Raw genomic sequence first — 15,323 nt, 5'->3', positions numbered from 1 at the left:
TTAACCTCCTACTCTTAATGCATGACTTTCAGCAGAATTATCTGCATAAAATAAACTACAGTTAATTCACAGGTAATTATGTCAAAGGTATATGAGCCAAAACACAGGCAGAAAAGCAAAGCTGAGCAAAGTCAGTATGAAGTCAAATCTAATGTCATATGAGCTTTAACTGAGTGTATCCCTCCTGCTGTTATACATAGACTAAACTGTTTTCTTCATTTAAGTGTGTATCTTTAATTCTAACAGAAGATGTGAAAGTAAAGCACGTTTGCAGTCTTGAGTGTGGCACTTGAAAATATTTGTACTTCTTACTTTCTCAATATATACTGAGTATGGCAGTTTATGAACAGAAGTATGCCATTTTCTTTGCTAGGAGATAAAAACCACTCTGGTTCATGTGCTTCTGTGTTCGGTGTACTTAGTTTAGCATTCTATAGCAAAAAGGACCATGTAATAGCAGGACCTGTATAAACAGGACCATGTAATAGCACACATTACTTGAAAAGGGGATGAAAACTACAGCTACTGAAGATGTAGCAGACTGAAAGAGTGCTGAACTGAGGGAGATGGCTGTGCTGTGCTGCCTAAGAAACCAAATGAATTCAACAGGTCTCTTGAGGATGGATTTGTGCGAGCTGCAGCTCACACAGGTGCTCCCAAATGAATATGTCAGTGTTGGAGCCCTAAGGTGTTGTTTATTCTATAGGTATTTTTACAGCTTGAGGCACTAGGGATTAAAGAACAGTTAATGAAAATTCAAGGTGTACCCATAGAAGTCCAGGATATGCAAACAAATTAAAGGTCTTGCAGGAAGATTAATTCACTTGGATTGCACATCCTATATGTTTTCCCTAGTAATGTCTTTCTCTGTGAGCCAAGGTATGAAAAGACTTCCTACAGAGTATACTGTGTGGCTGGCCTATGAGCCAGTGAGTAAGGAGGGAAGGAACACAGGACAGGAGGCATCTGTTTGTTCACTGCACGTGGTCTTCTACAGTTACAGGCAGCCATATCATACAGCTCCTTTTGTAATCTGATCAAGTTTTAGTTGGGAAGTATTGCAGTATTTTGCCTTCACTACTGCTGATGTGGGAATCTGCTCCAGAACTGCAGTCCTTTCCTAATTAAAAATCCTCTGGTTTCCAGGATAAGTGCAACCCATGGCCACTTTATAGTTATTTGTTCTCCTGCCAACATTGTCCTCCACTGAAATAGCTCTTCTCCCTCCCTGGTGTTTATCTCAGGATGTATTAATAGACTGCAATCATATCCTCTCTCAACATTCACTCTGTAGGACTAGTTGAGCCAGGTTTTCTCAGTCTCCTCACAAAAAGTAGATGGATTCTGTATTCCCCAGTCCTCCTTCTGCCTCTCTTGTGCACCCATGACTGTGTGTTCGTACAACATCCCAGAACAGATCTCATCAGTGCCTTTTGCTGTGTGTACACGCATCTGTTTCTACACATCAAAGTTTAAGTTACTTAAGGACCAGATGATATGAAATTAGTTCTGGTTTCTTGGAGATTCCTAACACAAGCAAGTGTTTTATGGTCTAGTCAGTATGTAAGTGCTCTCTTGAAACAGAGCAGACTTAAGCATTCACAAAAACTTAAAGCAATTCCCTTATGTTATCTAAATTTGTGGACAGAGCTACAAGGAATGACTTTGTGTGCTTGAGTTACATTTAAAACACTGGAAGCACTGTGCACAAGAAGGAGCACCAATGGCAGGATGAGACCTTTGTCAGAAAGACCTCATTTGTTACCACTGCTTTTGACAGTAGCTGATTGCTTATTGTGAACATTACATGCACTACTTAACAGCTTAATGTCTGATGCTTGGTTTTGCTAGTGCTGTCAAAAATGACTGTTTTGCAAATCCTAACCAAAAAAAAAAGGCTGCAGCTATACATTTCAAAGGGCTTGATTTTAGATAGAGAAAAGAGATAAACTAACCTGATTTGGACAAAATGCAAATCAGTAAATCGGATGGTATTTTAATTTTCTTTTTATGTAAGTGCCTAATAAGAAACAGCTTTGAAAATGGATTGTTTTATGGAGTTTTTCCTCTTAACCAAGAAATTGTGTAACAGCCTTGAAACTTTCTGTGCTCCCTTAATTCTGCTTGTTATAAACACTGTAGAGATGTGTGGGTTTTTTTCTGTTGTGGTAAAAGTTGGTAGTATATTGTACTAATGAAAATATCTGTTCAGATTTATATCTTAAAGTGATGATCATATTCTAGGAGATTAAATAATTATAAACAAAAAGGCTGACTTTAGTATTTGACTACCTCAAGTACCTGCAGTTTGTCTAATATCCTGTCCAAAGTTACCTGTTTGGAAATTAAACTGGGATTTAGCAAACTGGTATTATTTCAGCACGTAGTTTGTGTGATTGGAATGATATAAAATGTTTTCTGCTTTAGAAACTACCAGGAATGAGAACAATGTTATGATAGCTATTCATCATTTCCAACTTGCCTACATTTGCTAAATCTTTTTATTGCAACTATTACGTCTGTAAAACACTCAGCATGTTTTACCTTTAGTATCATCTCTGTAGCATGCCTACATTTTCTCTGAACTAAGTTTTGAGTTTCAGTGGCTTAGACAATAACATCTTACTCAAACCTCTCTGATATTCCTTCACATACAGAACTCTCATTGACTTGAAGGAACTGAAAAATGTCAGAAAATAAAGGTTAAAAGCTGTGCTCTTAATATGGTGAGGCTCTTACATTATCATTGACAAGGCCATCAAATAGAGAAAACATTTCTCATTTCATACCAAGGAAGATAAGGAGTGTGAGTATTTTTCCTATCTAGTTTACTAGCAGTTAGGTGCATGATATATAACTATATATGTGTGTAGATTCTTCAATATTTCATTTACTTGTGTACTCAAAGGTACTGTCCCAGTATACATCTTACACCATAGCTTTTCTTTTCCTTGCCAGGGCAAATAATAATGAGCTTTGGGCCATTTAATGGGTATGAAGTCTAGAATTCTGGGTATTTAGTCTAGAAAAGAGGAGACTGAGGAGAGATCTTATTAACATTTACAAATATCTAGATGGTGGGTGTCAGGAGGTTGGGACGTCTCTTTTTCTATAGTAGTTAGTAACAGGACAAGGGGTAATGAGATGAAGCTGGAACACAAAAAGTTCCACTTAAACATAAGAAAAAACTATTTCACTGTTGAGGTGAGGGAGCCCTGGCACAGGCTGCCCAGAGGGGTTGTGGAGGTTCCTTCCTTGGAGGTCTTCAAGACCCTGCTGGACATGTTCCCATGTGACCTGATCTAGGTGAACCTGCTTCTGCAGGGGGGTTGGACTAGATGATCTCTAAAGGTCCCTTCCAACCCCTATCATTCTGTCCTTCTATGATGTATATACTGTATATATGGAGATTTGTGAATAAAACACCGAGTGCAGGTTCTGAGAAGTTGCTGTGCGATCAAAGCTTTACCATAGTTCAAAATCTTCTTTGGGAAGGAAATATGTGGACATAGGTCCTAGTCCTCATCACATAAGTAACTCCTCTTGTCAGTTTGAGCAGTAACAGATTCAAAGCAAAAGCAGCAACAATGTTGGTACCTGTAGAGGTCCAAGCTCAGAGTTCCAGCAAAGCATCTCTGTGATCAAGGTTTCCAAACTACTCTATCTCGTGTTTTTGCCAAGCACCAGTTCCATCTACTGGCCTCTCTGGCCAGCTTTATTCAAGTGCTGTCAAATCCTTTTGTGAAAAGGTATGCAGGCCTAGTCACTCAAAAAATACCATCTCCAGCCATGTTGTTCTGAATGCTGAGCAAGAAGATTGCTCTGATCTCTGTGCCAAAGCTGAACTCTCTGAAAAAATCTTACTGACAATTCCTGTAAATTCCTACACAGGCAAGGGAGTCTCACATCATGGAGATCTGGTGGAAAAAAAACCCTAAATAAGCAAATATCACCATTCTGCAGTCAAATCCCTCATGCACTGCAACATTTAGTCCAGTCCCTGGGAGATACAGAACTGGAACCCAATTTTACGCTGTAGTAAGTAGAGGAAAATGCATGTGCAGGCTCATACAAGTCCACATGTGCTACCACAGACCTATACGTAGTGGGAAATAATATTAGCTTCACTTTGCCCTGTATTTTTAAATCCATGAATGAAATGAATGGCATGACTATATTAATGAGGCCAACACTGAGAGTTTTTCCATTGCCAACAGTGATCTTTGAAGCAGACCCTGTAAAACTGAGTACGTTGAAAACACATATTCATGTCAACGGGAGAAGTAGGTAATTACTGTGGCTGCTTGAGTTTGCCTAGATTTGCTTTTGTGGTTTCATGCAGGATGTGGAAGAAATCAGTGTCAAGCTGAGTTTAGTCCTTTCTTCTTAGTCCATAGCTTGCTCTGCCAGATCATGCTGCCCTGAAGCCGTCCCTCCCTGTGGTCAGATAGAGTGGATCTTTGGCAGTAGAGCTGGCTCAGCAGGCAGCTATTTAGCTGCAAGACTGCAGTGACTCTCATGCCTGAAACATTAATCTGATTTGTCTTGTGCCTTATGATTGTACAAGGATCTCAAATGCCCATAGCATTCAAGGAGCCCACAGCTTCGCTTTCTCCAGGTACCAAAGGCTGGCTAAGATGGCAATGAGGAACAAGACAGAAAGATTTTACTTGTCTGGTTTTTAGCTTAGAGGTCTTAACATGTTTTTTAAAAACAGACAAAACACAGACCTCTTGAAATGTATTTTTCTTTTTGAGTGGAAGATAATGTTTCAGACAGCTCTGGAATTAAAGAAGATCATAGGCAAAAAGATCTTAACTTTCGCTCTGAAAAGAATACTTTGTGAAAGTTGCTCCATTTTACAGTAGTCCTTTGGATATTGGGTGCTGGCTTCCAAACAAACACATATTTTCTCTGTTGAGCTGAGTGAAATATCAGTATTATTAATAGTTATAGGATAAGGGGTCAATCTCCCCAGTCTCTCAGGAATCTGAAACTCTCAATATGGCTCAATTTTGCAGGTTGCACCATAGTTTGTGATTGGAGTATACTTGCTGGCATTTGATCAGTTCTTTTGGCTTAGAGAGTTATTACCAGCCTGACAGCAGAACCTCTGATATGAGCAAAGCAGTGTTTGAATCACCAACATTCATTTTCCTCTTACAGAGGTAAAGATGAAAGTGTGTGGCACATAATAAAAGAAACTGACAGCTAAACTTGTCTCTGGTGCAGCAGCACTGATTGTAGCAAGACCATTACTGAGAGAGAACCTATATTACAAGGAGGAAAAAGCTGTTCATATCTGCTATGGAATTGGTTTCAAACTGCATGCGGTACTCCAGAAAATAAAACTATATATATCCAGTCCCTTGGTTCTCTAGCTTTGAAGTACTTTCTGATACATTAACCCATTTTGTATATTGAATATTTGTATATCTATAAAACCCCTATAATTCTTAGGTGTTCATTCTGTGAAATACCTATACACACACTAATTTTCCACAGTAGAATAACAGGAATATTTTGAGGCTCTGAAAAGACTTGTTTATACACAACATACTACTTTAATTTATGAATATTTTTCCGCTCAGAATCTGCATAAAATTATTTTAGATGATTTGGCCTTTTAAGTGTTTTCATTTCTATTCCTTACCGCATGCAGCCACTTTGACATCTCCATGATATTCAGTATACCACAGAATTTACTGCAGGTGGGTTTTTCCCCCCTCATAATGCTTTTGGCAGCATGGTTTCAAAGCAGGACTGTTTGGATCTCCTCTACTCAACTCACATACAGCTAAGTTATTTGCCTCTCTGATAAATCATAGTTTTGAAAGTGTGGCTATAATATATAACATTTATGACCAGTTGTTTGATAAGCTGGGTGCCTGGAAGGAAGATACTGAACTCTAACATACCAGAATAAGAGCAGTTAGATAGTGAAAAAGCAAACAGATATATCTGGTGAACTGTATCTGTGCCCCTTTTCTATCTAGCACAGTATTACGTTCCCAAAAAAGTCTGGAAGAGCAGCCAAAACCAAACTCCTCCTTCAGCATCAACGTTAAGCCCTTGTTACTGTGGTTGAGGCTTTATTACTGATATAAGTTCAAACTTTGTTTTTTTTTTCTGTGGAAAGTGCAATGGAAACAGATGTGATAAAGGCAAATACTGTAAGAGGGCACAGCTTACTTGGTCTTTGCAGTGACCTTGGACTAGAATTTCAGGTCCTGTATGACAGTTTCCAATGGACTGTGTGACAGGTGTTGGAGGATCAGCCAGCACAGCATTTGATTTCATTGCACTGAGGTTTTCCAACTTCTTTTTATTTCCTTCTGAATCTCATTTGCATGTTTGCTGTTTAGGTAATTTCAAGCTTGTTGCCCACCAGCTTGAGAGAATCAGGAGAAGAATATTGTTTAAATATAACTCCTTATGGATACCTGCCATTTACAGTGGATAAGGTTTCAGCAGTGATAAAGCCTCCTCTGGGTCCAGGTTGAGCACAGTAATTAAAGGGAAGACTGGAGAGGAGAAAAATTATTTTGGAGTCTCTGAAATGTGACTTCTGTTGCAAGACTTAAAGACTACTGTTGTTTGCTCCCACATAAAAAGACACATTAATCATCTGAAAAGATATAGAAAACCTTGTATAAGGGCACAATTCATTTTCTAGATCCACAGCTAAAAAGTTGCAGTTACTGTACTTCAAGTGGGCTGCTCTTTCTGAGGCATTGAAACAGAGAGCCTGGGAAGGCTCTTGATCATTGGGACACTTTCAGAAGAGTATAGGTAAACATACATCAGGATTTTCACTGGTGATCCTATCCAGTGGCAAGTAAAAGAACAGCCCAAACCATCTCCCAGCCTTATGTTTGTACTATCATATATCTGTGTACTAATACTACAACTCATTATCTTAAACATGCCCAATTTATCTTTAAAATCATGCACAACAGACCAGATGCAAATCCTGGACAGGTCACTGAGAGACTTTTATAAATTCCTTTGAAGCAGTCTGAGCATAGCTGTTGTATTGCTCTAAACCTGACCTCTATTTACTAACAATCTGGTATTTGCTTAGTTTGCAGTAAAACTCCTGATAAACCATAATTAAGTGCTTAACTTGGAAAGGAATACTGTGAGCATTCCTCTTGAGAAGGAAAGTAAGGTCTGGTTTCCAGCCCTCCAGAAGCTGATTTATAGATAAGGTAAAGAGAGGAATACCAGCTCAAAACCACCCTAGTTCAATTCCTCATTTGCACTGATAAGAAAGGAATAATGGAAGATTATCTGAATCATTTCTCACTTCATAAAAGTGTTTTGGTTTAGCGTGAAATATAGGTTGTGGGATTTCCATTCCTGCTCTGAAGCATTCAAGATGTGACTGGACAAAGCCCTGGGAAACCTGACCTGAACTCAATGATGGTCCTGCTTTGAGCAGGTGGTTGGACTTGGTGACCTCCCAACGTCCCTTCCAAATGGAATGATACTGTGATTCTGTGATAATTAACTAAACATTCATGCTCTGCATTAAGAGATCACTGTTCTTTGAGATCTCTGTATTTCCCAGCTCTAATGCCTACCACAGTCCTTCCTGACTGTGTTTTTAAATAGAAGACTCTTGCAAAATACAATACTGCTGAAACATGAAAGTTGAAACCAACAGGCATTTATTACAACAAATACAGAAAACAAAAGACCCTAAACCTTGGAAATAACACCTATCACAATGTCCATGCACAAGCACTTCCTGTTAAAATGTAGCTCTATTTAATCTATATTTAGAAATCAATCAAAAAACATTTCTTTCAAAAGGAACTTTATGTATGAAATTGTTTCAACAAGATGTGACCTGATCTAGGTGAACCTCCTGCTGCAGGGGGGTTGGACTAGATGATCTCTAAAGGTCCCTTCCAACACCTATGATTCTATGATTCTATGATTCTATGATTCTATGATTCTATGTTCAGCTGAAAAAGCAAATGAAGTTGAAGTGGACATCTAAAGTAGAAGAAACCACCTTGCAATGGTTAACATTTGTTTTGCAATGTCTCTGAAGCTTCATTTAACCAAATGAAAATTTACATCTTGGCATTTCTGACTGAAATGTTCAATATTTCACACATCTGCCAAATGTGTCACTAGTTCAAGTCCCCTGCCCAGTTTTAACAGACCCTCGTTTCCCTGTTTCTTGACAATTAAAATGCATTTTCTGAAGATCCTTATGCCTGATTAAAGAAGTCCTAGAAAGTCTGAGCTGAGAGGCTGGGATGGTGTAAGATAAACAAGGCACACTTAAGGAGAAAGTGACTTGTTGGGGGAGTGAATTGCCTCTTTCTCTCCCTTCCTTTTCCTTTTAACTTACTGTGCAGAAGAGGAAACTAACAGATAGCAAAAGCAGGGAAGAGTGAGAGCAAATCACTCAAGGCGATTCAACCCCGGGGCCCCTCTCATTTTCCTGCTGTCAAGAGGTACCAGTCAGTCCTGCCTTTCCCTCCTGTTTTGTCACATCCCTCAAAATTAAGATACTAAAAGAAAATGAATCCCTTTTTCCATTTCCCTGGTATAGCACAAGTATTGGTGTTTTTCTGCCATATCTGTCTTATGTCAATAAATGTAAAAGAAGCCCTACGTATTTTGATGCAGCTGCTTTTGTAGCTATAAAAAGATCTACTATGAGACATGAACAGAGTTTCTCAGGTAGCTAATGCTCATCTGTATCTTGTCAGATTTTATATAAATATGTAAAGGGCAGGTGTCAGGTGGATGGAGCCAGGCTGTTCTTAGTGATGTCCAATGATAGGACAAGGGCCAATGGGTACGAGCTGGAACAGAAGAGGTTCCAAAGAAATACAAGGAAGAACTTCTTCCCTTTTGAGGTGAGGGAGCACTGGCAGGGGCTGACCAGATGGGTTGTGGAGTCTCCTTCTCTGGAGACATTCAAAACCCAACTGGTGAGTTCCTGTGTGACCTACTCTAGGTGATCTTGCTCTGGCAGGGGATTGGAATAGATGATCTTTTGAAGTCTCTTCTAACCCTTAAGATTCTGTGATTCAGACAGGCTGAGCAAGTTAGATCAGGAGCAGGAAAGAAGGCAGCACTGCACGGATCAGGAACACAAGTCTTTGTGCAATACTGATGCACAGATGTCAGCCTCATGGACATCAAGCTTGGGAAAAGCTTGCTATAGACTTGGTTTCTTAATAGTTTGTATTTTACACTGGAAACTGTCTCTCATGTTAGGAGACTGTTATTTAAGGAAACATTTCCCAGGTTTGTAGAAGCTTGTTTTTTTCCTTAAAAACCAAGATTTTTCTTCCAAATTTTCTTTGTGGGGCAGAAAAGCTAAAATGTTTGTATAGTAATTAGAGAAAACAAAGAACAAGCTTGGTCAGTGCCAAATTATTAGCCAAAGCAATAAAGCACACAGACAGGCACTTGAGTTGAAATATTCGGGGATTTTAGCAGCAACAGCAGATATTTTGGAAATGATACAATCTTGATTACTAGTTCATCCTCAGATTTGCCTCTGATTTTCCATAAGATACTTGCTAATCTTTCTACTAACTGTGCAGAAACACATGCAAGAGTACAGCAGCATCTTTTGAGATCTTTTTGAATTACTGAACCCTGTAAATAACACCTTTTTCATTCTGCAAAGAAAGAGCACATTTCAACTAGACCTAGACACGGTCTCAAGCTGTAATTTTGGACATGAATTCAGAATAACAATGTACATTTTTCCCAGGTTCAAGGGTTTCATGTACAAAACACTGCTTTCAAGTCCATTTCTAATTTTAACCCATGTTGCAGGTGTGCAACTATAGATAAAATTCTGAAACAGCCCAGAGAAATCAGTACTTCCAGCTGAGCCACCAAACCACACTAGCACCTGGCAGCCAAGAACACCCAGCCCTCCCAAACACTGCCCTGGCTGAGGGAAGGAGACTTCACAAGAGCAGAGATAACCTCTGAAATGGTTTTATATAGCAGTCGTGTCACTCTTTCTCCTAACCACCTGATTACAGAGTTGAAGAAATTAGAAGAGCAAAAAGCGAGGGAGAGAAGGATTCCTTTCAAAGAGATTGCAAACAAAAGGGTTTTACTAGGAGATCAAAGGAGAGCCATCACGGAAATGGCTTTGGTTTAAATATCTTTAAAAACCAAAATAGTATAATTCCAGACCTGTATTTTATATTTCTTAATGCACGTTGGAGCTCTGCTGGTTAAAACAGATTTCTGTAAATTCTAGTTAGGAAGGTTTAATAGATTGGAGTTAAATGACAAAATTGCACTGCTATCTTCATCACTTTTACCAAGAATCATAGAGATTCCTCCTCTAACATTAAGTGTCTCTGGGTCAGATTCCCTGTACACTTTGCATGAGGGCAAACTATCTCCAAAATGGTTGCACTGGCTTTTGTGCTGTGCTTGCCACTTGTCAAAGTGTTTGCACAAAAAACATGAGAAAGTGGGGAATTAAGCCCAGGAATTATTCTGTTTCCTTGAAAATGTTACTTTGGTAAATTTAGGAGTTGATTCCTATACTGAAGTTGCTATATGGCTGTGATAGGTGAAACCCATATCCACCTGCATTTCACCTGTATAACTTTGTGTATAACTTTCTCAGGATGGGTGATAGCCATATTTGCTGAGCTACCATAGAGTGCTCATACACATATACAACTAACCACACCCTGATTTTAGAATGCACTAGGTCTTTTTTTGTGTTAGTGAATGAAAGTTTCTATCAGTTTTCTACTAATCTATTAACATAGATCTATCCTACATGATGTAACATGGACATCAAATGCACAGGCTCAAGCTCTGAAGAGGGAATAGAAGCCTGTTTCAATGACATACGAAGCTTTCTTGAGGTGACTTGCAGGGAAGCGTGAAGGCCTGACTTCCACATCCAGCTTGTCTTTAGTGTCTGTGATCACTCTGCCCTCTCAGCTTTTCACCATTTTGTACTTTTAATTCTTTTTCCTCAACCCATCTGATCCTCTAAAACACAACCAAAAGCTTCTTGTTGATACCTCTTCCTCTGTGTGACCCAGTCACAAATGATACTTGAGTCTCTTCATCTCTGCTTAGTGTCCTTAGAAGACAGGGATCTCTGACTAGTTAGCATGAGACTCAAGGACTAATAGCCAGAGGTCCACATGTGCTGGGAAGTATAAGGTTGGCTGTAAAGATGGATGTTGTGTGCCTGCAACCATCAGCATATGAGATCTAACAGTCATCCACCGGTTGTTAGCATAGCACCACGTACAGAACTGACAGTTAATGCTTGAATTACTCTTTCTGTTGTTCAGAAATGAAATCTGGAGTAATAACAGTCTGACTTTTAGGCCACTGCTAAAAAAATACTGTTAAAAACAATGGAACTCTTACTGGGATCATTTAGAGCAGCCTCCTGAGCAGCAAATCCTAACAGCAACTTTATGGTCAGTTTGTGATAAATTATTTCCTTGCATACTACACTCAATCTATTTAAACAGAAGACAGGAGACATATACTATAAACCTGAAAAGTGGTGATATTAATGTCACACTACTGGAAAGGCTTTTTTTATTGACATATATAAGCAAACAATGCAACTTCCTCCTCTATAGCTTCATGAGGCACAATATATCCAATATGAGCCTAAGTTGGTACAGCTAATAAGGGCTGTACTGTTTATACTGAGCTCACAACATGACTCACATTTTGTGTTTGTTTGCAAAGTTGGAAAGAAGAAGGAGGCCTCTTTTTTTAAGCATTAACATAATTTTAACTCTCATCTGCTTTCTTCTGAGCTCCCATTCCTGATTCAGCACGCATGAGTCTGCTAATGAAACCCAGATGTCAGACAAAAAACCAATAAGCTCTCCCACCCATCTGGTGGATCAGGTTTCTCAGAGATTGGAAAAAAAAGGAATCAGGAAAGATTCCTAGAATGTCTGAAACTTTAGATTTCAGTGTGTTTTCAGAGAGAAAAGGGCAGCAGGGGGGTGGTTGGGAGGTACAATTGATATCAAGTCAAGATTCTTGGTGGAAAAGTGAGAAGTTGAGTGGTTATCGGTCACTCTGAGCCCTGAACAGACCTAGTATGTCCCAAACTCAGTGCTGCTGCTGAAAAAAATACTCTGAGCGTCATTAAGAGCTGGTCTGAGTTAAAAATAAGTAGTGTGTTGTAAATTATTCAATTATTAAATCGTTTTATACCTTGGCTTTGGTGTTTCAGGGTCTCAGCCCCTCCAGACACTCAATAAACCTGAGAGGAGAAATTACAATATCAGCCCCAGAGTACTTTGGGGGTTTATTTGCAGGATCTCACCGCTGTGACTCTGGGCTTCCTCTCTTTCAACCCTCACCTTAATCCTAATCCTAGTCCAAAACTGAGCTGTACACAAGTTGTGCCCAAGCCTTTTCCAAGACCAAGACTTGTCCAAAAGAAACAAGCTTTTCACAGCTCTCAGCTTCTTCATCAGACTCTTTCCAAATCAAATCTAAGTGTAGCTTTGGGGTTTCTCCTTCTCTCAACCCTAACCCTTACCATAAACCTAAGCATTAGACAGAGCAGTCCAGTCCTTCCTATAACTGAACCTTTGCATTTTTTCTTTCTCTCTACTGCTTTTCATTTTTGGAACATATCGTAATCCTTGAAATCTATTACACTTTAGGCCTGAGAAGAAGGGGTCAGAAATTTCTGTACCAAAAGATTTGGGATGAGTAGCTAATTGGAAAAGGAAATTTGTTACATTTTTAGAGGAAATACGCAACAAAAATCGATTTTACTCAAGATTTTATGTGACTAATTCAAAGGAATGTTCCCAGTAATTTTCAGACAAGTGAAATAAAAGTGGTGTCTTCTGTACTTCCAAAAACATTAGGCTTCATCAGTGCTTTTGCTTTGACTCCGAGAGGCACGTTTCTGTAGGCACTGCGAGCTTTCCTCATCTCAACTATATTTGACCTAAAACAAGCCACAGAGTTGGCTTTATGCTATTTTTGCATCTACATTTCGAGAGCCACGCTCCTCTAGATTGGCAAGATAGAGAGAAAAGTTTTATAGGTTGCTGTGGCAACTCTGTTGCTACAATGGACTTCTCTTCCACACAGGCTCTTCGCTGACCTGTGGATGATGGGTTGATGGCCTCACTGTGAAGAAAAGCTTCCTTTCAGTCACTCCAGTCTGTTCTGGTCACTTCTATCTCCCTTTCATATAATTTAGCATCTGAGCATTCTCAAGAACCACATACACTTGTGGTTTGCCCTCCCAGTCTCTTCCCAGGGTCAGGCTAGTGCATGTAATTTAGTGGTTTTGCTAGTAACTGTTTTCCTTAAAAATCAGAAAAATGAGGTCAGATGTATGTACATTCCACTTGGAATGAGAGAAAGGTCTTGGTGAGCTTTAGGCATGTAACACTGTCTCAGCTCAGCTTGTACCACAGGAAAGCTCCCCTTTGCCTACTAATGAGTGCTGGAAGAAGTTTCCATTGTGCCAGAAAGCAGAGCAGCCAACAGAAGTGGTCTTCTCTGTCTCGGTGGCTGCACCTTTCCCAGACACCTCTGACTGTGGTGCTCGCATACCTGGGCATGTTCTGCCTCTGGTCTGGGACAGCTGACCCAGGCTACTTCTGATGTCCTGTAGGCATACCTGTTGAGATGTAATATGGCATTCTGTAAGATTCAGGGTTTTCAAATGCCACAGCTTCCTGTCTGTGAGTGAGTGTAGCATTGTTTTCCACGGAGGACTGTGGTTATACCCATCATTATAGAGATAAATCTTCCAACCATCAGGAAAGTGCAGAATTACTCATGGGTGCTGCTCAGTGGTAGTTCAGCACCCGCTCAGACTCCAGAGCTCTCTGCTGTCAGAGTGAACTGAGCTGTTGGATGTTTGTGCCTTCTGTGAAGGGAACCACTCTGTGTCTACAGACACTTCAGAGTACTTTCTGACTGTGTACTTGGCCCAGGTTACTCAGCTGTTCATTAGTCGTGAGCTAGTCTTATCTGAACCCTGGTTCACATCAGTGATTACTTGTGATGATGGATGGCTAGAGCTGGGTGCAGTCTGCAGGCTTTGCATTGGAGCCTGCGTTCTTTTAACCAGTTCATCTGGTGATTGTACACAGAGATTCACCAGGATCAGTGTGCACAGAAACCACAGCAGGGACCACTGATGGAGCTGTAATCCATCACTGCTCTCGGGGAGGGCAATCTTCTCCGTGAAGGATCAAACCACCTCAATGCAATCCCTTGGACCTTGCCCATCTTTCTGAGGAGGAAGAATATTATCTTATGAAAGCATCACTTTTCATAAACACTTCTTATCACATCTTCTGTCTTTACCTCATAGTCTTCACTCTTACAAGGCCCGAAGACATTTGATGACTGATAAGGGCCAAAAGCAGAAGCTGGTAGAGATAAGAAGTAGGGAAGTGTGAGAAGTGAGAAGACAGCTGTTGCCTGAAGACTACCAGCTGCTGAAAAACAATCAGAGAGGGCACTCCAGAGTCTCACTCTAAGGTTAGTTCAATAAGGACTCCAACCCATTTATGTCCATGGAAGAAACCTACTTGTCTCAGCAGGAGCAAGAGACAGACATAAGCAACTTTGGAAGGTCAGCCTTCAGAGACAGGCCGTTGTGTTGCTTCAGCACAATTATTGGAGCATGTACAGAGGGTCTAGCCCTGCTGACCCCATGTGCTGCATCCTGTCATACCTTCTCTTTATCTCACCTCCATTCTTGAGATTCTTTCCTAATCAATTTCCTTCCTCATCCAGCTGCTACAGTTAAATCCTTCATTCCTTTTCAAATATCTAAGATCAATATTTTGACCCATTCTGTCTCCTTTCCAAGGTGCTTTCCACTGATGTAGGAGAACTAAGGCTGAAGAATGGATATTTGACACACTGAAACAGATACAATAGGGAAAGCCTACCTCTTGTATTCCTTGTATACAGTTCCCAGAGACACAAGCCTTATCTAGCTTTTCCAAACTAAACCTTTTTGTTTTCTGGTCTTTTTCTCTTTTAACCTCCAGTGGCTGTCATTTCATTCATCACTGTCATTTTATTAATCACTCTAGAAAACATATTGTTTATCTGCTCAGCACATCTTGCAAGTTAAGACACAGTGGTTTCATCTCTGGCTGTTTTAGCATAGTTTGAGTGGTTATGTTACAACAAGAAACAGAGCCAAAGTGCAGTGAGCTCCAAGAGTTAAATCTAGATTTAGATCCATGGAAAAGCAACTTGAAGATCTTGAAAAAGCCCATGGTAGGTTTTAGCATGACTCTGTAAGTCAGATTGTCAGGCAGCAGCTGAAT

The 15,323-nt window shown here is 40.0% G+C and overlaps 1 protein-coding gene across 1 annotated transcript in view; it reads left to right on the top strand.

The window, feature by feature from the left end:
* Positions 1 to 15,323, top strand: part of ZCCHC24 (zinc finger CCHC-type containing 24) — a 109,944-nt gene that overhangs the window by 18,224 nt on the left and 76,397 nt on the right. The gene's annotated exons all lie outside the window — the stretch shown is intronic.

This window comes from Colius striatus, chromosome 8 (assembly GCF_028858725.1).
Source record: "Colius striatus isolate bColStr4 chromosome 8, bColStr4.1.hap1, whole genome shotgun sequence".
NCBI lineage: Eukaryota > Metazoa > Chordata > Aves > Coliiformes > Coliidae > Colius > Colius striatus.
Note: the sequence above shows the minus strand (reverse complement) of the source record. Positions and strands in the feature narration are given on the sequence as shown.